At 43.3% G+C, this 24,909-nt stretch overlaps 1 protein-coding gene across 2 annotated transcripts in view; it reads right to left on the bottom strand.

The window, feature by feature from the left end:
* The window catches only part of samd12 (sterile alpha motif domain containing 12), a 54,161-nt gene that overhangs the window by 4,423 nt on the left and 24,829 nt on the right, over window positions 1–24,909 (bottom strand). The window lies entirely within an intron of this gene.

Here is a 24,909-nt window from a genome sequence, read left to right as displayed (position 1 = left end):
TAGCGTTGCACAGAGAAAGCACAGCTAGCATTTGAAATTCATTATCATGGAATATCTTGAAATCTGTCAACACAACGCAGGCCCTCCATCCCGAGCAGATGCATCAGCACTGTAGAGTGGCTCATTGTGGAGGCTCGAGGGGGGTGGGGAGGGGGTGAGGTGGTGGTCCTGAATCAAGGTCAAGAATTTTCACTTCCTGGAACTGCAGTGAAACTGACTATCATTTTTCCATACCTTCTGGTCATACAAAAAAACTGGAAAATTTCTGGGATATCATTTATAATACTTTAAAGTGCCTTTCATATTTGGATCCCTAAGGAGCCACTGGTGTCATTAATAGAAGTTGTTTCCCAGGGATTTGAAAATAGGCATAGCATCCTCTCCAAATACTATTCACAGCAACCAGTAAAGGTATAAGTATAAAAAGCAACTGTTCCAACCTAAGAATCTTGGACAGATTGCCTGTGGGAGATATACAGAGTAGAGGACATAATGCATAATTCAAAATTACAGAAGCAAAGATCTATTAGAGACTGGAGTCCAGCTAAGGCAATAATGCTCAGACAATGCTTCATAACTATTTAAATTATTTAAACTATTTAAAGAGGTATTATATTTAAATAGGTTCTAGATACCATTAGTTCCTTGTCCTAGTTCTCACGCCTTCCCCACTCATTTTTCTTTTTTTGCAAAGATTGGTAATGGAAAGTTTTTGGGGAATCTGCTCCTAGGCCGGAAAAAATGACAAATCCTTACTCTCACTGTTAGTAAAAGTTAAGGAGTGTGTGCGTGGTAGTGGAGGCATGATACACTGATGTCACAGCTAGAATCATATTTTCCACTCTAACCAAACTGCTCCTAATGTCCTACCGCTAAGACAGAAGACTAACAATTTCACTCTAATTCCCCAGCAAAAATCAAATGGGCACAACAGAGTCTTCTGTCTTTACCAATGGCCCTCTTCTCCACCCCAGGGCCAAGTGAAACAATACTGGGTGAGCCCAGGTCAGAGGATATATGTTCTTCTCCTTCACACTGACAACTTCTTCCTTAAACAATGTGATTTACTCACAGTGGAAGACAAGCAGAATTGGTAGTTTGTGGGCTACAAATGAGCTGCCTCCTTTTTTCTGTTCCCTCTGTAAACTAAAGTATATTTATCATTGTAACCTTCCTTTTGATGCAATTTATAGTGCAATGAAAGATGAAGATAAAGATCTGATCTGTTTTAGCAGATCTGTTTCTCTCTTCCTGTGCCATGCTGGTTCCTCCCTCAGCCTTGGTGGAAATGATAGATTGGATTCAAATGAATTACAGATGCACCCCTGAGAGAGGGAAAAAGAGAGAAAAAGAGCAAGAGAAAGACAGAAAAGGGAGAGAAAGAAATAGAGAGAGAGTGAGAGAGAGAAAAAAGAGAGACAAAGTGAGACAGAGAGAGAAACATCCTGGAGACTGCTCTGGGGAAGAAGGAGCTGCAGGCTACCTATGCATTGATAATCAGCTCCTAGCGCTTCCACTGAATTCCCGCTCAGCCCTGTCCCAGCCTCCCTGAGCCCACCCCTGACCAAAGCCCTTTCAGCCCCATCACCACTGACAACCTTCCCTTTGTAGTGGCCGAGGGGCTTGCTGATTGGAGAACTCGTGAAACACTTTTTTTTTGGTGGCTCTGATCCACTGTAGGTTCTTTTTTGGCAAATGGCCTGGGGCAGTGTTTAAGACCTTTGAAGGGATATAGTCCCAGCTCTGTCTCTCTTTCTTTCTTTATTTGAGTTGATTCCAAATTGCTTTGGAGGCGAGGGAAGGCCGGGCTCGGTAACAAGAACCACCAATATGCTGTTGCTGCCCATTCAATCTGACAGACTTCACTGGATTTACCAGCGAGGAAAGACTTGCCAACTGCCATGCTGTTTGACTGCAGTCTGGCCTCCATGCTCACCACCTGTTAGGTATAGTTAACATGGCAATTAAATAGAAGTTATTAAAGATGTGACAAGGTGAGCCAGTTTGCTCTGAAGCTGATGGTCTTCAATTAATCGCCACTGAATGGGCTACACTGCTACAAACATTTGTCCACACCAAAACACCTGGGTTGGCTTACTTCAAAACACACATTATGCCAGAATGTTTTGGGGCGTTGTGGTGCTCCTCCACCCTTACCAAAGGTCCCAACAGACATATCTAACACCACACATAGGCACCTGGCCTGGTGTGAGCAGCTTCCTGTACGCTGGTGTGTACTCCTAAATAGGTCGTCCTGTTCTCCCACGCTTTAATCTTTCTTTTCCCCTGCCCTGATTTCCGATAACACACAAAAGAGGGAAGTTTTTTTTCAAACAAAACTGTTCATCAGCATAACCCACAGAGCTTAAGTAAATATGTCTATTTATGCACACGTAGTCATTTGCTCTTTGTTCCATCTCTCATCACTGATGCATTCGTGCTCACCTCCTCCCCATGAAATTCACATGTGAGGAGACAGAAAAGAGTGCGTCCAGGTTCTGCACATGCTTTTGTGCCGGGTTCCCTGCTGACTCCAGGGAGAGCTGGTGAATAAATTACTTAAAAACATCCTGATGCACTTTTAAAAACATAATATTTTAGTAATTAAACTCTACTTAGTAAGAGCCTTCATTGATTTTGTTTTTGTCCATTCACACTGTTCTCTTTATGTACATTTTGACACTGAATATATCCTGCTGTGCTGATACAGCTTACTTGAACATCAGCAATTCCATTGATCAAATAGTTAAAATAACTATATCGGACCATAGTTATTTGGTATTATTTTGGAAATTGTTTTGCTTTTGACTCTGCTATACTTTCAATCATGCTGCATATTTAATTAATCTACTAGTAAACTGAAAGACCCATCAAGAGAAGAAACCCAAGCTAAGTATGTTAATGGAATCTCAACAAGTAGAATGATCAGTAACTTGAACAAATTTATGAAAGACTGAAAGCAAAGTATGTGGTACTCTGATTAAACACTTAACTCAAGGTGCTACAAGAGAAGGGCCATCTACTTTTAATCACTATGCTAAGATAAGTTAAAAAAGGTAGATTGAAAACAACATATACATTTTCCTAAATCTGCACAGTAGAGAAAATAAGGTTTAAGTGACTAAAAATCTGGAGCTGTCCCTTTAAAAGCAAATCTGGCAGCTGTTTATAGGTAATTTATTCAACAGCTCTTCAGAGTCAGCAGGCTAGCTGGCGTGATGCTGCCTTACCCAGCTGTTTGCTGCTTACTTTCTTACACCAAGCCTGGATGGGAAGATTGCCTCTGAGAGATAGGGATGGCATAGAGGCAGAGTGGGAGGACATTCCCTCCACAAGAAGGGTTAAAGCACAGTGCAGATCTTTGCAGCTGCATCACCTGAGCATACCAAGAGAATCGCAAACAAAACACTGAGGGGCAAATAAAACTGTATTCACTCGAAGTTTGGCACAACAGAAGTTGGGATTGGTGCTGACAGGAAGTAACCTCTTATCATTTCTGCAATTTATTATTATTATTATTATTATTATTATTATTATTATTATTTACAGTTATAATTTAGTTGACTAGGCCCAACTGTAACCTTGATGCAGAGAACCATAATTCTCATGACACTGATAAATACCTGAGGAACTGGTCCCACCTGAAAGAGCTCCCTCTCTCTCTCATCATTAACTTTGTAAAACCTAACATACAGCCAATGATTAAAGGCTTTCCATTATACCATATTAGCTACCATTATTAGAGGCTATAATACACATATAACATACTTTACTAAAAGAAGAACACTCATAGGTGTGAGCTGGCACTTTTGCATATTGGGAAAAAATTATTTCAGTAATAACTTAAGAACAATTAGTGAGCTTTCATATTTTAATATTGAACCAATTAATACTTATAGTTCTCTTGCACTTCTAAGGGTGCTAATGTTTATAAATCTAATTATACTAGTTAGTACTAGAGGGAATGTTACTATATGCCCTCAGAAGAAGAGTATTTAAAGATAAACACAAAGTGTACAGTGTACAAAGGTGGGGGGAGGGGGGAAAGCAGTGAGGAGATAGAGGGGGAGAGAGGGAGAGAAAGCTGGAGAGAGAGAGAGAGAGAGAGAGAGAGAGAGAGAGAGAGAGAGAGAGAGAGAGGAGGGCTGTATTCCCTAATGTGATTCTGGCTGGGTGCTCTCAGCTCCTGCTCCGAGGATTACTGCATTTTACACTTTATCTTAAAAATAGCCCCTGTGATCATTTATTCAGCCAGAGCACACCTACCTGCATTGTGTTCCTCCAAAACTATTTCTGCTGCCCAAGGCAGCTCCCCACAACTCTCAGCTCCCATGAGGTCCAGCTTCCACCTCTGCCGGCACCCCCCACCCCACCCCACCCCAAACGCCCTTCAGCCAGCCCAAAACACAACTCCTTCTCCACCTCAGTGTCCCTTAATCACATAATACCAAAACCACCATGTCATCAAAGCTGTTAGGAAACTGGAAGGGAGGAAACTCCCCCAGCTTGCCTTTAAATTTTGAACCCTGCTTTTCTCAGTCTCTGCAGGTAAACAAAAGGAAAAAAAACCCCAAAAAAACCCCATAAAGCCTAAAGAAATGCAATGTGAAGAAGAAAGAGGTTCACAGCTCTCCAGAAGAGAGCAAACCTCCAACTTGTCAGTGGCAATTACACTAGACATGGATAAGCATGTAGCCGACAGCTCTCCTAGCCCTGCTGGCAAGAGTTTATGGTGCAAAGAGAAGAGACCTAGCTAGAGCTAATCAGTGAGGTGTTGAAACTCATTAGCCTTTCATTAGGAAGTGTGGGGGACTCTCAAAAGGGTCCTAAAATGTGAGAACTGGATACTTTCAGTAGTGATGACCCATGTCGGCCAGGACATGGGTCCAGGAAGGAATTCTAATGTTTTGACTCAGCTCTTTAGCTCCATAACCTTGAAATTCATTGGTGAATAATGTTTTTCTGCTGTGAGTTGACATTGCTCATATGGGAAAAAGATATTGTATTTTTTCCCCCTCACTGGAACCTCCAAAATGCTAGCGTTACATTTTGCATTCTGTGACAAAGTGGAAGTGCAGATGGTGTACATAATGTGTAGGCCTAAAGAAACAGAATATAAAATGCTACGAAGATCAAGTGAAGGAGGATGATTACAAAGTCGTAACTATAGCACAGTACTTTATAGTGACATTTGCTTGACCCTATTGTAAAACTTTTTTGTTTTTTTTGCCTTTGATAATACTATTCTTACAAGGTAACATCATCTGTATGCAGAATACAATTATACTGCATTTATACAGACAACTTCTTAAAATCAAAGCTGCCATGTTCAAAAAGTTTTTAATTCATAGATGAGATTAAAGAACATTGTGCTGTCCATTATGAGAGCAAACCAGCAGCCTTAAATGTCCTTGCAAATGATGTCATTGCAGCTATCATGGTAAATCCTAATCAAGGTTGCAGAAGGATGGAAGGCTGGTTGTTGACCTGAAAGAGAGGCCAAGCTATGTGTGTTCAAGAAATCAGGGCCTTCAACTTAAAAAACAAGCAACATTGGCCTTTCCCTCCAGAGCCATATTTGACCCAGAGCTTCATGGGAAAATGAATTCTACAGTTCCATAATTAAATCAAAAATCAATTCAACAAACAATTAGTCTGGGAGAGAAGAGCTGCTCCAGGAGTGTGGGTGTTGGGTTGCTGACTTGTTCTGGCTGATTACAAACATGTTTTCTCTCCCCCCAGGTTTGTTTTCAAGAGGCAGGAAGTTCTGCATAGGGCAAGTCTTGGTCTAATTACCCCGGATATGCGAGGGAGGTTCCAGAGAAGAAGAAAGGCAAAATTCATAGGAAACGGTAATATCTCAGTGACCCCTTGAGTAATGTTCCAGTAACATTATCAACAATTAGATGATGACGTGCTGGCCGTGTGCTTCTTGAGTTTTCATACATCAGGCCCTTGGGAGGGTTTCAGCGATCCATTCCACAAATACCAAAGAGCCAAAGCAGACAGTGTGTCCAAGGTGAGCACAAGGTAACAAGGCTGCAACTCTGAGTGAGGACTACTCCGGGTTTGGCATCAGCCCCTAAGACAAGTCTCAGCTTACATCATTTCCTGTGTACATTATGAATTACATTAAGAACTGTCAGCTATATAGGTCATGTCAGAATCGGGGTTTGCCAAGCAACTAAAAGATAAACAACATGAGTGCATGGAGACTCTGGGGAGCACACAGCGCCATGACGACTTCTATCTCTGGAACGCCGGCCCCTTGTCAGCTCTCTTTTGTGAAGAATCCAATGAAACAAGCATGCTGACTGTCCTCATAGTTGTGCTAAAGAACTCTCTTTAAAGAGCTGTTCAAACAACAATACGAGGCTTGTTAGGAGACGGCTGCCACAGTGGTAGAAGGTATGCAGAAAAGCACATTTAAAATCAATGGAAAAATACAGGGCCAAACCAAACAAGTGAGGGGGAGATTTGTGCATTCAGCAGTGACTAATGAGCACCCATTCACTTGTCTTCCAATAAAGCGCTTGGCCTGATCAAACACCCACACCCCTCTAAATAATGAAGGGATATATCTGGCCTGTTAGCTTGGCCCCTCCTTTTCCCACCCACGGCCAATCAGAACATGTGAACTGTCAGGTTAACAAACACAGAGCAGCTGACAGAGCACACCTCTATGGAAGATATGATGGGGAAATGGCATAGTTGGGTTACAGCAGGGTAAAGTTGCCATTTACTGTGTTGAGTATCACACAGCCCAAGGTTTGCTAAACTATGATAGGAACTGGGAATGACAAACAGAAGTATAGAAGGAAGGAAGAGCAAGAGAAAGAAAGTTCGTCATCACCTACAATTAAAAAGCTTTCTACTTGGAGTCTTGGGAGAACTCAATGAATCAGTTCTACAATCGCAAATCAGAATTTTCTCCCTAAGCATCTATAATAATCACTGTTGTCATGGGAAACGGAACTTGTCCATATTGTTCCTTGCCGCTGCAGATGTACTAAAAGGATATGACTAAAAGGATATGACTCAGTGAATCTTAATCACACTTCAGGAAGGAATCCTTTGAGCAGAAAGCCCAAGCAAATAAGCCAATTCATCGGCTGACTTTCAATAAACCCCAAACCCCCTAACAGCAGGCCAAATAAACATAGACAGGGAGAAATCTGTCTACACAGCTCTGCCTAAACCTGGCATCCAGACTTCAGCAACACGGAGAGCACTAGCCACAGCCTCTGAGGAAAACCTCAGCTCCAGCTCCTTGGTGTTGGTCTGGGATGGACACTGAGGTCTGGATCCTGAACTAAGGACTCATCCTCTGTTTCCAGACTTCCCAGGCTGGACTGCTGTCGCCTGATTGCAGGTACTGCAACATGCCAAGAGCAGCAGGCTTCCAATGGCGCAGCATCAGGCATGCTCATTTAGGCCTGGCATAAGCCTCTTCTGCATCCTTACAGCATGGCACACCAGGGCAGACTTGTCAGGGCTGGCCCATGGAAACCAAACCAAAAGCCTGACAATGTGAATATAAGTCCATGCTGTTACTAGGTTCATGGGGTTTGACGTATGTGTGCTGCTGTGTGTATGTGTGTATTTTTGTGCATATGTTGATCTATATATGGTGTTTATTTCACTCATCCTCATCCATGGTGTGCCCCAGCACTCTGTATTTTTGGTTGGATTTTTTTCTCCAGACTACATCAAACAGAGGCGAGGGTGGGCTGTTATCCACCACCGTGTCTAGGGAATGGCAGGATTTCACTGCCATTAGGGGAGGAGAAAATGAGTTTGTCTTCATGGTTGAGTACGGCACAGGTCTGTTACAGTTTTCCATATACAGGGCAGCATGGAGGCTCCTGCTAATTTTAATGATATTTACCACCAAGAGAGGAGGGCAGCATAGAGATGAGGGTTAGGGAACAAGTCGGCTTCCTAATGAACATTAATATGATGAACCTTTCATATCGTATCACCAGCCAAGTGGAACTGAGTTTACTTCCTATACATTTTATAAACAGAATACACATGACAAGTATGTTGGTGAACAGGACTATCTAAACAGATTTTCATAGCTGTAATTTTGTGTCTAACATGCAAGAAAGCTAAGACCCAGGCACAGTGGCGGGTTCTTCAGCTTGTGTTCTTGCTGTCCTTACTCTCCTGCATGCTACAGGAAGCCTGCAGGGAGGGATACAAGCTTGACATCCTCTGAACCCTGACATAGCCATAGCTCATGCAGAGGACGCAGCTAGCAACAGGACAGACCAGTGAGTGGTTTCATTAAAAGGCCAGCAGGACAGCCACGTTGTCCACAAGGCTTTGTCTGAGTATCGGCAGGGGCTCCTATGAACCCGCCAGACAGAACCTGTTGTCAGTTGAGGGAGTGCCGGCATGTCTGGACTTGAGTAACTGCCGCCACCATGGGGATCTTGGTTTTAGGGCAAGAGGGTGGTCTCAGCGTGGGGGCGGGTTCAACCAAGATGCCCATTCATGATGGAAGGATGCAGGGGTGTTTGTGGCAGCTGCTGGTGGACTGTTATTCTTACATACACACACACACACTACATATTACAGAGGGTAAATGATGAGGATGGTTTACATGGAGACTGGGGAAATGAGAGACCATCAGATGAAATCACAGGCTGTACAGTGGGACGAATGAGGAAAGACAGAGGCCTTCTGGGGACTTTGAGGCTGATGGGAGCAGACATTTTCTTCCCTCTGATTCCCTCTAAATAGAGTGACACTTCTGCAAATCCACTGAGGCCACAGTTCTGTTGGGGCCTTATTTCTTTGTTGATTTTTTTATATAAGCCGTCGTACAGTTTATGAGACAAATGCTTACCAAACACTGGTGGTTGGAAGTAGGGAGGAGGGGGGTGCAGGAATGTCATGTCACAAAATGTCTGTAGTTAGCTTGTACATAATGAACAACACACTTGGGATACAAGCCCAGTATAACCCACAGCCTATATGCTTTACAGAAATAGCGTCAGTTTTTTGAGGCACAGTAATATGCATACACAAATACTAACGAACTCCCATTTAGCTACACACTTTCTACCCCAGCACACACACAGACACATGCATTCTTCTTCTAATACATTGCAGACCCACACAAAATACATACTCTTGCTTGTTCTCCAAGCTGAGGTTATTCAGGAGTGTGTAATTCTGCATAGCCCTTGACCTCAGAGGTATTGTGGGAGGTGTAGTTCTCCATGGACATGAAGCCTTGCCACAAACAGTGTGCAACTCTGCCACTGGCATACAATCCTAGCATCATGGCCCTGATAATGACACTTCTAGGGGAGTGGGAGTGTGGGTGGGCGGAATAGGCACAAGGGAGTTCTTCCTCCGTCCACATGCCTCTGCTAGCCAGCCTGCTTCCATGACTATGCAGCACAGGGAAGACCATGAAGAGGAAATTCAGGGGCAAGACTGCCAACTGGTTGGGGCTCTACACCGTTGGGATCACAGCACCTCCTTGAGGTGTGGAGACACATGACAAGGCAATTATCAGTCCGTCGTCTCAGTCTCTTCTCTAATTGAGGGACTTTAGCTTCCAGAAAGTTGTGCAGAGCTCTCACATATCTGGGCTGAGAAGATGCACTGACAGCATTTTTTATATTCAAATACATATTTCAGCACTGAAAATAAATACTCAGACCTGCCAAACTGATTGTTTTGCTGGCTTGATGAAGCTCTTTGGATTGAGTGTTACCAGCTGTTGTGCTAGTTCTCTTAGTTCTTCTGCTGGATAGTGACTTCTTCTCTTTCTTTCTTTCAGGAATTGCCTTTTAGTACTTACTGAACTAAAAGCAATGTTTTAAATGCTAGGGTTTGGATCTGAGTAAAAGAGGTTTAAGAAAGTAACATGGCTTGGAGGGGAGAGGGTGTGATCTTGGAACTTGTAACTGGTTGTATCATGTTGTAAAATCCACCGATGCAGGAACCAAACCTAACAGGACATAATTTCGTCAATGTTGGCTTTCTATACACACGGGGCTGGCTTTGTGCCCAGGGCTTTCCAGCCCGTGCTGTAAACATTCATAATTAAGGCCATGTCAGAACTGTTCTGTTCACACTCACATACAACCCCATTTTAATTGCCTTCGCATGCAACATGGGCAAGCCAGGAGGATCAAAGGGTCTGCTGTGAGCAGACTCTCTCTCACTCTCAGTCTCGCACTCACACACTCGCTCCAACTATAACTCTCAATTTCTTCCTCTCTCACTCTCTCCAAGTCAGAGGTGATTATTCTCTCAAGCCCTCCTCAAACAATTAACACAGATGGTGAAGATGAAGGAGCTAGGGTAAACATTAGCTCTATGTGTGAGGAATGCACACATGATTTGCATATCGCCTTTTCCATATGTGACTCCCTCACACACGCCTCTGACACTCTCTCCCTGATAAAGCTGTGGCCCATACACATGCAAATACAAGCACACTCCTGCATATCTGTCATTTATGCCTGTAAAACTTAACACATAACACTCAATATAACCATTTGATTAAAATACCTTTAAACACTGAATTGTCCAGCACTGGTCTAGCTGGAATGGCAGTAAAAAATATTAGGACTTTCTCCACCTGGCTTTAACAGGTTTGAAGAAGGAGAATGGTCTCGGAGCAGGTGACCAACCGCCCTACTGGCTGCGACTCACCCAGCCACAGTGGCCACAGAAGCTGGCATACAGCACTGTGCTGCTGCAGGTCCTCAGCAGATACCTCTCTACGTTCCATGTGTTTGGGAGTGCAAGAAGAGTAGTGTTTACATGTATGTGATGAACTATTTGTTTAATTCTCATGTACGATTCCACACCACCTGACCACGATAGCCCTAATTAGCAGAAGAGAGGGCATTGGAAATATGGGGTGATGGAATATGCACTACACCTATAGTGCTGCTGGCAAGTTGCCGGCAGATTTGAGTGTGAAAACACCATAAGTGAGTGCGCACACACACACACACACACACACACACACAGACATATTCACTCACACACACTCACACACACTCACACACACACACACACACACACACACACACACACACACACACACACACACACACACACACCTCTTAAACAATTTGCATTTTCAACTAGATCACTTTGGAACTTGCTGGACTACTCACCCTATCTGTTCACATTTTACTCTACAGTCGCTCTGGAACTTTGAACTTGCTTTTACTGATCTATTACAAAGGCAAAAATATTTAATGCAGTGCAATCCCTATATTTCTTGTCAGGAGACAGCCGCCCTAAACTACTCCTGATTACTTCCAGCCTCCGAGGGTTCCACACACTTACCTGCAAGTACAACACAACCACTTCACCATTCTATTCTGAAAATGCATTCAAAGCCCTACACATCCAACACAGCCAACAGAGCTGCCAGAACTACTGACACCTTTAGGCAAAAGTAACATCGTTTGCTAGCTTACTTTGTTTACATTCCATAAACATTAAAAAACAAAAAACAAGATTTACCATTAAGATGCAAATTCAAAGTCAGTTTGATGCATCAAGATATGCACATTTCATTTTCCTCATTAGGATATTCACAGCATAACTGCACTGATCAGTTCAGAAGACAAACATTGCAAAACCAACCCCTAACTAATCAGCAATAAAAGATTGACATATTTTCCTGTAATAGTATTAGTTTTTTTTTCCTGTAAAATTAACTTGTAAACTAAAACAGTAAAAAAAAATTTCTCTTCACAACAAAACCATGACATCATTAAATTACATATTTGTATGAAAAATAAAACGATTATCTGATCTCCCTTATCCAAACACTATTCAACAGTCCCACAAAAAGCTTTACTACTCTAATGCCCCGATTTGTATAAAAGATGAAGTTCAAGTATTATGGTAAAGTTCAAGATCCAACTGCATAACAGCATCCCAGAAAATCATCGACATCCAATACTTCATCATCTCCAGGCCTTGAGCTCAAATGAGATATAGCTCTGTGATAATAGTTTTGAGCACAATGACCTTGTGTTTAAGAGGGCAAAGACCTTAGGAACAAATTATCTGAGCAAAGTTAGGAGATAAGTGTGCACGAAGGTAAGGTAATCGTACAGAGCACCTAGGCAGCCCACCTAGGCATGTCTCTCAAGAGCCTGCCAAATGTGCACTCTTTGTTTCTCCACTGCCTTCCCTGCCAAAGCTCCTTGTAAGATGCATTAACATTTCCTTTCATGAAAGTTATTGCAGCAACTCTTCTTTGTGCAAATAACGATTAGTCCTGAAAGTCCTTTTGAAATTCATGAATCTGATGGTTGCCAGGTAGCAAAGACACCTAAGCTGGTTTCTCCCTCAGTATCCTGTATATTGCTACCCAGTGGACTGCACTTGGCACCAGAGAAAGGGATGCGGGAGACCAATGCCAGCATCACACAAGCTCGCTTAAATATCTGTGCCTTTCAGTGAAATACTTTTTGGACATTTTGTATTTCTGGCAGTGCAGTTTCAGGTGGAATTGTATAAAAAATGCAAACATCCAACACAACTAATAAGTCACATTCTGTACCAATGTACATAATCTGTTCCATATACAGCTTCTGCTCCTCTCCTCAACTGACAGTGAAAGCAGGAGGAGGCTTCGATGTGGTGTAGAGGTGTAACGGCTCTAAAGTATTCTATAGTGCACTGGCTTCATCTTTAGCATGGACAGGCACACACTGAGACACACAGGGACACATAGGGCTGGCCAGCCTTGGGCCTCTAGTCTGCCTGTGTGGAGCAGATACTGGGGGCAGTCAATACACTGCAAATGCTTCACTCTGTAATACTGCCCTGGGCTTATGGTCCAATTAGAGAAACCCAGAGCAAGTTAGCATCCAATCAGATTCATGCTGTGCTATGATTCTTATATGCGTATATCAGTATATGCACCTCAATTCACACACATACACATGTACACAAGTGCCCATGTGCACACACCTGTATATGCTCAGATTACAAGATGAATTGTCGAACAGTATGGTCAGTGGTTAATTCTGCTCTTTCACTAGTTGAGCATGAAGACTTGTTTGATTAAAATCTGAGCAGCATTCTTCAAAGCCATGGCAAACTAAACACGATTTCATTTAAAGGCTTGTTCTGGAGGACATATTTGAGTGTTAGATACTCTCCAAGTGAGCTGCCGTATTTCCCCCTAACGTCTCAGTCCTGTACCTCACTCCATGTTCTGCTGTAGACGACACTGTGTTGCCTCCAGATTGTTTTTGTCGTTCTTTTTCAATAACACACTGTTAATGCAATTTCTGTAAGTGTTTTTTTTTTTCTTCAAAAAAAATCCAGCCAGTAACAGGTAGGCCTGTCATCAGCTGAGCTGGCAGGGGATCTGGGTTCAATATCTTTGTCAGATATATTGTAATTTGGACGGGCAGTGTGGCAGAACCTGCTGGTCGGAATATTGCTTTGTATTTCCCCAGAGTCTCCTTTACCTCCACCAGCCCCCTTGTCTTTCTCCTTCTCTCCTCTGCTTTTCTCTCTTTTCACACTTTTCTTTTTTTGGGGGGGGGTGGCTGGGAGGTGTATGGACCAGGAGAGAGGGTTTGCATCTCATACACTCATCTGCTCACACCACCACAGCTCACTGATACAGTGATCTATTTAAAAGTCTGTGTGAGGAGCAGGTGTCTCACCAGCCCCCCTCCCGCACTCCATTATGCCCCAAAAAACAGGAAGGAGAACCAGACGGAGAAAGGAGCATATGCAAAAGATACACAAAAACATCGCACCATGCCATCAAAGCTGAGGTCTGGGTAATGCAAGCATCAGACCATATTTAGAGTCATAATCTAATTTATCTTCCATGTACACACAAACCCAATGCTGCTAAAACAAAATGCTAGGTGAGGCTGCTTCATCATGCTTGCTGGAGAATGAGCCACTGTTCACTCTCAGCCCTGCAATCTCACCCTCTTGCTGCTGCTGCTTCTCTGTCTCACTCTGTCAGGACTGTTCTCCCAGTCTCTCTGTCTCCCAGCCAGCTGGAGCAGCTCGGACGCTAATCCTGCCCAGACACCAGCTTTCTCCTCTATGCTGGGCTTATTAAACACACGCCTATTTTACTCAGTGGGATTAGGAGGGTCCAAGTTCTGAAGAATAAAAGTTGCTTTGATACGTGACTGGAGTTACAACCTAACATATTTCTTCCAAGTGGAATGTAAATGTAGAGACAGAGAGTGAGATAGAGAGAGAGAGAGAGAGAGAGAGAGAGAGAGAGAGAGAGAGAGAGAGAGAGAGAGAGAGGTGAGGAGACATGCAGACTGGCCTACTGACACTAAACCACTCCAGGTGGTTCTGGCTCCCTGCCCAGAGCCCATCTCCCACTTAGCCTGTCTCCAATCAGGTCCTGTGTGTAAGCTCTATCACGCCACGATCACATCTCTCCTTGTGTTGGAGCAGGCTAAGAACACACGCAATGCATTTGGCTGAAGAAGGAAATACTAATATCGAGCTGATGTGTTCGGGTCCGCAGGCACCCAGATAAGAGAGAGGAGATGACAAACAGCCTCATCCTCAGCGCCACACAGATAAGCTGCCCTTGGGTCAGTCGAGCCGAGGACAAGTCTCTTGTTGACCACCGTGCCATGCTGGCATGCTGAGAAATGGAGCAGGCCATATAAACATGCGTTTGGTGACGCAACACCTAATCAAGACAAAGTGGTCTGCAAATCTCTCTGACATTTGGCTAGTACCACAGGGTCTGTTGGCATGGTAACATGTGGAGATTGGTCAAGAGGCAAGCTCCACAAAACTTCTCTTTTCAAATCTGATAGCTGCCTTTGTCTCGTGTGGTTATCAGGCTTGTTGGCTACATAAATAAGTAGACTTTTTAAAGTGAAAAGACCCAAGTAACATTAAAAAACCCAAGTACTTAAAAACTTGAAAACACAAGTAACATTAATACTAATATAATGCTCAATAAAATTGTCTGGATCTTAAAAAAAGGCGAAGAACAATCACATTTTTACATAGTTAATATTAAATACAGGAACACTTCACTTCTAATTACATATGTATCGCTTATCAGCAAATGCCAAAAAATGGTACACTCGTGTAGCATGAAAGTTTTCTACTTTCTTGGCAGAGCCTACAACAGAGATAACACCAGAGAGACCAGAGAGAAGGAGAAGAGGAGAAAGACCAGGATCTTATCAGTGGCATGCACACAGGGATCAGCTGGGAGATCAGAGAAAGCTGACGCAGGGTCACACACTGAAAGTGCAGGTGGCTTCACACTTATCATCACTGCTTCCCTCGGGGGAAGGGGGTGGGGGTAATGGAGGTTGGGCATGCCAGCACCATTGATCAGGCCCATCTGTGCGATATGGCTCCAGACAGAGCAGGCTGCTACAACCAGCAATGAGCTTCTGCCATTTTGCCCCTGCTGCCCGAGAGATGGAGAAATAACCCGCACTTGCCCTGTGGGAACTAGGTGATGTTGCTTTTTGACAGCTATAGCAAAAGGTGTAGGAAGAGCTTACCAGGCCTGAGCAGCACCAAGCTCACCTGGCTTCTCTGCTTTCCATGTGCTCAGGGCTAGCATAACTGACTTATCGCCTACTAGGAGCTCTTGTGTGGAAGGCTAACAAGTCCCTCTTTAAAAACATTTCACCCATGGTGAGGGGGGTTGATGCTGCTGGATGGGTCAAGATGAACAAGGTGAAAAGATCCCAGCTCAAAGCCCTCAGCAGCAGACAGAGAACACCTCCCAGCGCCAGTAAATTACAATAAACAGCAGTGCAACCATAAAGCGTGGGGTAAGGAAATTAAAGCCTATCTCACAGATCTGTACACAAGGGCAGTGTAATTATGCTGCCACGTGGACTAAATGTGGCCAGCTGTTGTTTTCACTGCTGTAATTGATTTGGCAAGGTGCTCTGTTGCTAATAGCCAGAGGACACAAGGCTGACCTGCCGTTGGGGGGTGGGGGGGTGAGCTTGTGGTCAGCAGCTACGGCTGTGCTGGGGTCTCTTACGTTTGATTTGTCAGGAGGGCAAACCATCCGCACAACTCCAAGTAATCAGATGGCTTGATTAAAAAATTGCCTCGTGCTGCAGGGAAAGGCACACCCCCTCACAACCTCCCTCAAACCCCCACATGTGTGAAAATTCCAGATGGGGTCATAAAATGTTCCCACCCCATTCTTACCGCCACCAGCACTACCAGCAGCAGCAGCAGCCGCCACCATCATTAAGTAAAACAAGGGCAGTAATGAAAGCGTCACGGGCGGTGATCAGATGGTGGAGTGTGTAAAAACAAGGTGCTGTGGAAATGAAGCTGTGAGTGGACAGCTGGGGACAGAGCAAGCACTTCAAACACGTGGGGTGGGTAGGCGGTGGGCTCTCGCCCCTCTGGGGCCTCTGGGCACCTGCGACAGGGGCAGTGGCTCAGGGCTCAGGCCTCAGGGTAGGTCTGCTAACTTCACCTTTCAACTAGATGTAGTGCAACAGCTTTGTCTCACAGCTGCAGACCTGGGACAGTCATGTGACATGACTTATGGTAACTTCAGTTTCATTACAGCAAGTTTACTGAAACCAAAAAAGAACAAGTCTGTTTTATACACCCAATTTCACTCTGTTCTTTACTCACACGCACGCACACACATGCACGCACACAAACACACACAAACACAAACACACACACACACACACACACAGGGCAATATTGCAATTAATGAAGCAAAGATTGTGCTTTGGCAATATACAAATATAAATCTGTGTGTACTGTACAATAATCAGCTGTGTGCAAACACTACACATGCTGTGACAACAGCAAACTTAATACTAAGCTGTAAATAGCATAGTATGCTCATTATAACCCACCACCATGCAGTATTATTATCTTTTCCAGTTACTTTCCCACTAGAACAAGTGTGTGGCACAACTGTGCTGATAGCAAAATCAGACTCTTGATTCATTTGTGACAGCGCAACACGTGATTCAGTGCCAGCTCAGAACACAACACCACCCCACCAGTCTTCCACACATACTGCCACATTGCACTTTCAGTAACATGACTGCTTAACATCTGCTGAGACTAACTAGCCTCATAAAGGAACAGCACCATGGCGCTGATCCAGAATGGCTGCTCCCAAGGAGTTTCTGCAAATCAGATAACAAATCATATCATGCTTTAAAAAAGAGTAAGTACATAAGCTCTAGATAGGCCACATCTACAGACCACGCCCATGTATTGGCTAACGAGCTATCAATTACATGCTTAACACGATGCTATTGGCTGTGGAGCAGAACCATCTGGGCCCGGCCGTCTGGACATAGGTGATGGCTGCCTCTTTCCTTCTGCTCCTCATGTCGCTCTTTCCACCACAAATCTTAGCTCTATGCATGCAGCATGCTGTGTCAAACCGGTTTGGTTCAACGCAGGCACACCTGAGACACATCAGCCTACACAGCAGCAGCTGCTCCAATATCAGACCATATATGATCTAAAAAAAAAACACCTGACTGAAGGGAGGAATCAGGTGGGGGAGTTACTTAAGGGGGCAAGTAACATACATGGGACAGAGAGTATATCTGTATGTGGGTGCGTGTGGGAGAGAGACATGGAGTGTGAACTGGTAGCACAGACCCTCAGACACCTTCTTAGTTTGCTGCATCAAAGGCACAAGGAAGATCAATCAGCCAGAACAGAACAGCTAAAAGACCTTTCAATGAACTTGCTCTAATCTCCACCCAATGTTACAATCAAACTGAAAGTTGGAGTCCTAAAGATGACCCAAGGGTTTAATAACTATCCATGTGAAGTTTGTAAATCTTTAATGGAGGGCAACTAAGCCTCCAGCACCCTGACACACACATGTGTGTGCACACACACACATGCGTGTGCATGCACACACTCACACACATGCTCCTGTTATGGACTCAGTGTGAATTAAAAAGCTTCCATGATTCATTTGTATCAAACCCTTTGGGCATATTTTTGTCTGTAAATATTTATTATCTGATTATTATCAAGTTTGAAACCACTAGAAACCAATTGACTCTCCAAGATGAATAAGTACTTCAGGTTCAGTGACTGGAGTTTACCACCAAGAATGATGCTCAACTCAATGACATCTTGGCACCATCAGCTGTGGTTCTCCATTATTGGAGCACCAAAACAATTATGTATACTGTTGCATTATGAAAGGAAAGGTGCGTAGAAAAGGAAGAAAACAAGCCAAAAGGACTTTGGCTATGTGGCACAGCACAGAAAGGGAAGCAACAGTGGGTAAAAGGCTTCTTCAGCAGGGTTATTCCAGCCATAATGCCATACAAACAGGCCTATGAAGGCACACTACCCCAGTGTTCTCTAGCTGGGCTTTTCTGTAGGAGATGATGCCTCATGCAGACTTGGACTAAACACATTATACAATCACAGGAGGCTCCATACTTGTCTGAAGATGTGCCGTACATTACAATAATCCACATTTGATGGGCTGAACACACGCACAAATAGTATTATGTCTCCTAATCAAATCCAGTTTTCTATAATTAGTCACTTTTCCATGAGGAAAATGAGTAGTGAGACCAATAAATACAGCATCTCAAAGAAGGTTCCCCAGTTTTTGGGGGCATCATCCCTATTTCCCCAAACTTGAAGACTGCAGGCAGTAATCACTTCCTATTGAGTTCTCCCAGTGAGATCAGAAAAGGACATTTAGGCAGACAATTAAACATGAAATGTGCAATAGCACCAATTATGTCTAATGATGGATTGTTGGATTTAACGTTTGAAAATGTTGTGAGATTTCTATTGAAAAGAAGAAATTGAGACTGGGAAGCACACACATAAAGACAGAAAGACAGACAGACTAGGAGAGAGCGAAAGAGTGAAAGAGTGAGAAGGAAGAAAGAAAAAGAAATGCAAAAGGGCAAAGGAGATAGAAAAAGAAAAAGGCTAAAATATTGGTATATTAGAGAGACCACACAAATACTTGTGTGTGTGTGTGTGTGTTTGAGTGTGTGTGCATGCACTGTCACAGCAGGAAAGATCATGCTCAATAGTGCAGAGAAAAGTCACAATCAAGCTAATATAAGCAAGAGGAACAAATCAGCTCAGTTTTAAAAAACCTGTGTGAATTTATAAAGAAAATATATAATCATTAATCAGTTTGCTGAAAAAGGACTAGCTGATTTACACAAAAACAAGTCACAAACACAAAACACCAGAGTGTTACCCCTCATGCACACAAGTGGGTCACCAGGTGTTACATTGGCTCACAAATGCAATATTTTCTCTCTCATGGATGACACAATCTAGCCTTGGCAAGGTCAATGGCCCACAGGGTCCCGCTCAAAACTAAACTCTTAACAATGCTTGAAAAATCTGAATGCCAGCCATGACCTCTGAACTCCAGCCAAGTGATTATCAGTACCTAGAAGTCGAGGGCTTCCTCTGACAATACAAAGCTAATGCGCCTAGCAGAATGGACAATGGTTGTGCCATGGGAGAGAAAGCTCCCTCGCTAATTACATGCTACATTATATTCAGGCAGTGCAGCACAGAGGATCAGTAATGGAGGTGAACGTGTGTGTGTGTGTGTGTGTGTGTGTGTGTGTGTGTGTGTGTGTGTGTATAATATATATCTGCAGACCTTAGCAGCGATTTTATCAAAAATAAAAAATCCTCCCAATATTAATGTAGAATACATTATTTCCTAATTGCCACAGCTTTTTATGAGCATGAACGCTCTTTCTGAATCTGTGTTTCTCCACTTCCTGCCACCGATGCATCCCTAAACTACACACACAAACTACTCTGTTTTTCTTGTGGTTTGCTGATTTTCATCCTAATCTCCCCATAATTGGCATCAATGTAATAAAGACAGCCTGGTGGACCCTAGGCCAGCGCAGTGGTGGACCTCAGAGAGGAAGGGGGCCTGTGAGGATCTTATTACTGAGCCTCAGTGGGGCGAGATGAACTGGCCGCTCCCACTCTAATGTCTGCACTATCGATTCTGTTATAGAGGTTCATGGCCCAGCACTGGGTAACCAGACACATGGCAGTAGCCAGCGCATGGATTTCAGCTTATGAGTATGTGTGCGCATCTGCATGCCGGACATTGGGAGACACCAGGGTCCAGAGGGAGACAGAGGCCAGACAGCGCGGAATTGGGCCAGTGCTGTTTTAATGCGGTGTGGGCAGGAGAGCGAGGCTCGGGACCCTGCAACCCGAGCCCTCTGGGTGCTGTGCCTGCTCCTGCCAGGCAGCCGCACACTACGGCTCTGTTCTCCAAACAGACCACTCCCTTTCCTCTCCCTTTCCACCGTGCTGATTATTCTGTGATGCACCCTCATTATACCACAATGTTGTATGTATCTGTCCAGCTGTAGCAGCAGAGATGACATACTGTCCGTGCATCGCTAAAACCTGTGCAGCTTTCCCGTGAAGGTTTTCTTGATGCTGTTAGGTCAGATAGCTCCAGCTTCAGCTCTGCCCCTGGAAAGCTCCTCTACAGAATCTCCTAATCACAACTTTCCAAAAAAGCACATGTTAGAGATATACTGAAACTGCTGTGGGATAGTACCCCTCCAGAAGCAGGGGTTTAATATAGCTATCCTACAAACAAACTCCTCCTTCCCAATGCTCCAGCAGGTTGAAGGGCTGAGCTTCATTACGAACCCTACACATGTCATTTGTGTCTCACTACTCCTGCTTTCCTTGAGAGCCCTGCTTCTCTCACACACACTAATGTACCAGACATGAACTCAGGCAGGGAAGTGTATGTGCACACAGAAACACACACACACACACACACACACACACACACACACACACACACACACACACACACACACACACACACAGACCCACAAACACTTGTTCATGTACACACCTACAAAAGAGAGACACACCCACACATGCACAGGCCAAACACCCAAACACACACATACGGCTTGGTTGCATCTTCCTGGTTTGTCCCTGGATGAACGAGGCCATTGCGGGCTTCTGACCTTTGCGATCTCTGCCCACACCATGCCATCTGCAAAGTGCCATTTGGCAGACCTAAGATTAGCCCCAAATCACTGATAAAGAACCCGCAGCTTAAAGTGGAGATGGAAGCGGCATGCACTCACCTCCTCATGCCAAGGGTATTTTAGTATCAGGTGGGTGGTAGGCAGCAAGAAAATATTTCTGATAAAGCTCCCATAAAAATCTGTGGACACAGTAGCTACAAGAGCCATCTAGAGTTAAAGCAATTCTCAACAGCATGGATCGCTAATTAAATCCTAACACTGAGTTTTTCATTGATGTGATTTTTGTCTTCAGTGAGGCTAATTCTCAAAGTCTTTGTTGCATTTTGTGTGAAAGGTTTAATCTGGCATGCCCAAGATTTAAATAGGGAAATTCACAACGACAGTAAAGACCTATTTAAAGCTTGGGCATTTCTTTTGAGGAAGAAACGCTTTCTTCTACACACAGTAATTAGCAAGAGTATTAAACAAATAAAGGCGATTAAAGACTGTGCAGCACTGTTTCTATGTGGACATTCTGCACCTGTGTGTCCTGATGGGCATTGTTTAGAAGCTGCTGTAAGCAGAGGATTGCAGCTATGTGAACCATGAGGCACCACTCCCTCTGCAATGAGCCCCAGGCATCAGCTTGCCCGGGTACCTGCCTAACACTCAATGCATCCAGCGCCACCAAACCATGCTCCTGTTAAATATGAGGCCCAAGCAGAAAAGAGCACTTCATTAGACACAATAGTCCCATGTGACTTAACTTTATGGAAGCATTGATAGGCTATTTTTTGCTGTCTGTTTTTTTTTCTCCTTTTTCAGCAAGACATAATCATAGTTTCACTAACAAGACTGAGATAGTGTTTATTTTGGGATTGCTAGTGAAGGCAATTAAAAAAAAAGAAGAAACAAAACGAATCTGACCTTGTGGCGGAGGGGGGTTGGATCTCTTAGCATGGATCCTGAGGCTCTGACAGATAATGACACCAATCAGCTTTTTTTTCCATTCCTGACTCCCTGAGAAAAGACTACTGACCCCAGTGTACATTGCAACAGTGGCCCTCAGAAGACGCATGTCATATTTAGATATGCTGCAAATATGGCTGATATGGCTTTAACTAAAATACATCATCACAAATAGTGTCAGATATCAGAAATGGCCAACTGTACTATAATCAATCAATCACTTTATTGATATGGAGTTTATTACAAGGCTCATTGTTTGACTTGCAGCTAAGAAATCACACTGAAATTGGTAATAAGCAATGACGACACCATGAATGTAGTGGCATCTGTGCTTTAATCGATTATCCTCCCACCCAACAATGAAGGGAAGGTCTCCTGGCACCAAGATGTCTCTGCAATGGCAATTACAGGACTACCACTAACATGCTACATAATCAAATGCTTACACATCAAATACCACCTTTACAACACCCCACTGGGACACATGGCACTAAAACAATGAGGCTGCCCATACTTCTCTAAAGAGCCCCTGTAGATATTCAATGCACCAGATACAGCTTACAAATATAACATTGTAATTTTTAGATATATACAAGTTAATTTCCTTTTATACATCTGGGAGCTAAGAGTTTTTGAAAGTTTAACATAATGATTAGAATAAAGCAGTGAAGAGGACTGACTTCTCCATCCTCTCCTTTGAAGTAGCCATTCCAGTGATAAAAAGATTACTCCATCCTTGCCAGCATATTTCAGTTCACAGTGAGTGTGCATGTGTTTGATTAATGTGCTTTAATGGCCTGCGATAAGGACTGCTGTCTAGTGTAATTAATGGCAGGCAACCTGAAAACCTTTCTAAAACTACAGAGATTTGACCTCAGTGAATTCCTCATACTTAAGTAAGGTTAATTAACAACCAAAATACCAGTGAACACTATATAAACAACTAAGGCATGCAAGCACAAAAGCATGAGAAAAATGCGTGAGAAAAAATCCTTCGGGGAAGCAAAATTAAAAGAAACTTTATAAAAATGTAAATAATATTAAAAAAAAATAAAAAAAAGATAAACTGTATATAATGCTTGGTTTGTTTAGGCTGCAATTATTCACTGCTTCCCAAGTTTGGGATTCATTAAATAAACGAATACTGAAGGCATTTATTTTTAATATCTAGAGGCCCACTGCCTGCATCATCTTGAATCGAGTAATTATTCGATGTATTCACAGATCCATATTTGAAGGCACTCTATAAACCACTAATGAGAAGCATGTGTGTCAAACGATTAGGAACAGTTTTCATAAGCCTGATAAACAACCAACTTCTGCATTCTGTGCCAGCTGCTGTGCTAGCCTCACGGCATACATGCTAACATGGATAAGCTGGTTATTAATTGTTACAACATCATCTGTCCTGATGTTGCAGAAGAGTTGTCTCACATGATGTCAGAACTGAAGATCTAACATGCAAATCAAGTTAAAAAACTGGACAAGGTCATTGGGTTTAGCCACGTCCATACAAATGGTACATTAAACCAGCAAACCCTGAGGGAACACATTAAACATGTGAAAATAATTTCATCATTCTGCTTCTTTGGAAGCATGCCGAAAACAGTAAGAGACTGCTGTTCTCGGTGGGGTGGCCTGACTGACTCTCCAGACTCCTCTGCATTGAGCTCACATCCTCATTTGTGCCAAAGACTGCACAAACACAATGAACTCCTCAAGCGTGGTCCGCTCTGATGATGACGAGAGTGACACGACCAGCAACAGTGGATCCGTTCTTTCGGCCCACTGGTCTGCTACAAGGGCTCGGAGCAATAAAGGGTCTGTTGCTGCTTGGCTGGCTGCAACTGATAAAGCTACAACTTTCCCATCGTCCTGCTGGCATTCGGGGAGCCAGAATCTCATTATTTTGCTTCCATGGCCCAACAAGCCTTAAAGGTTAATTACTGTCCATCCTCACAACTGGAGCACAGAAGGAGCTGCTAGCCCATCACTGTGGGGTGAACACCAATGCTGTCACCAATGTGACTTTGCTGGCTTATACTATGGCAGTTTGTCTAAACTTTTCTTACTTTTCAAAGATGCTAATCCTTGTTAATCTTAAAACAATATGCTGGTTTCATTATCATATAAGGCAAAGACATACAAAAGGTTTGTTTGTACAGAGAGTTACTGACTTTAGCCAATAATTGTTTTCCCCAATAATGACAAGCAGACCAGGAGCTATCAGCTAGCCTGGCATGCGAGTCTTCACCAACTTCTCCTCTCTCTGTCAGAGCCCCAAGCTAGCCTGTCCTTAGTTTACTGCACCTTCCTTCCTCAAGCTGTCAAATAGTGGTCAAGAATCAGGACCCCTCTTTGTTGGTGTGCTGTCTATTCAGATGTCTGTCAAGAAGGAGACACAGAGCAGCATGGCGCTTGGATAGTAAGTCTGTGTGAGTGTGGGAAGAGGAAAACACCCTCTTCCCCTATGGACCCACATGCTTCAGATTAAGTAACTCAAGTTTCTCAGTTCAATAAATTCAGTTGAAATATACAGCCTCAGCATTCAAGTTATTTTTTTATCTTTATTTTATCTTATCTTTATCTTATCTATATCTTTAATAAACACATAAGCTTGATAAAAAGTCACTCAACCAGATGTGTGCCATATAGACAACTCACTCTTAGATTGCAAATATAGTCAGAAGCAAAAGAAATCTCACAACTTGTTGCAGTATGACAAGCGCAATGTGAAAATAACATCTGTTATTTGTTGGGGGTTATAAAAATTAAATAATTTCCTCAATTTGGCAAATATAGTGCTTATGTTTCTGTTCAAATGATGATGTATTCTCTGGCTTCTAGTGTACACTGTGCATGTGCACTATATTTATAGAGTCTGTGCAACCCACATAAAAACCCAGGGCACACCAATCCAACATGGTCTAACAAG

The sequence above is a fragment of the Electrophorus electricus genome, chromosome 8 (genome assembly GCF_013358815.1).
Source record: "Electrophorus electricus isolate fEleEle1 chromosome 8, fEleEle1.pri, whole genome shotgun sequence".
Lineage (NCBI taxonomy): Eukaryota > Metazoa > Chordata > Actinopteri > Gymnotiformes > Gymnotidae > Electrophorus > Electrophorus electricus.
Note: the sequence above shows the minus strand (reverse complement) of the source record. Positions and strands in the feature narration are given on the sequence as shown.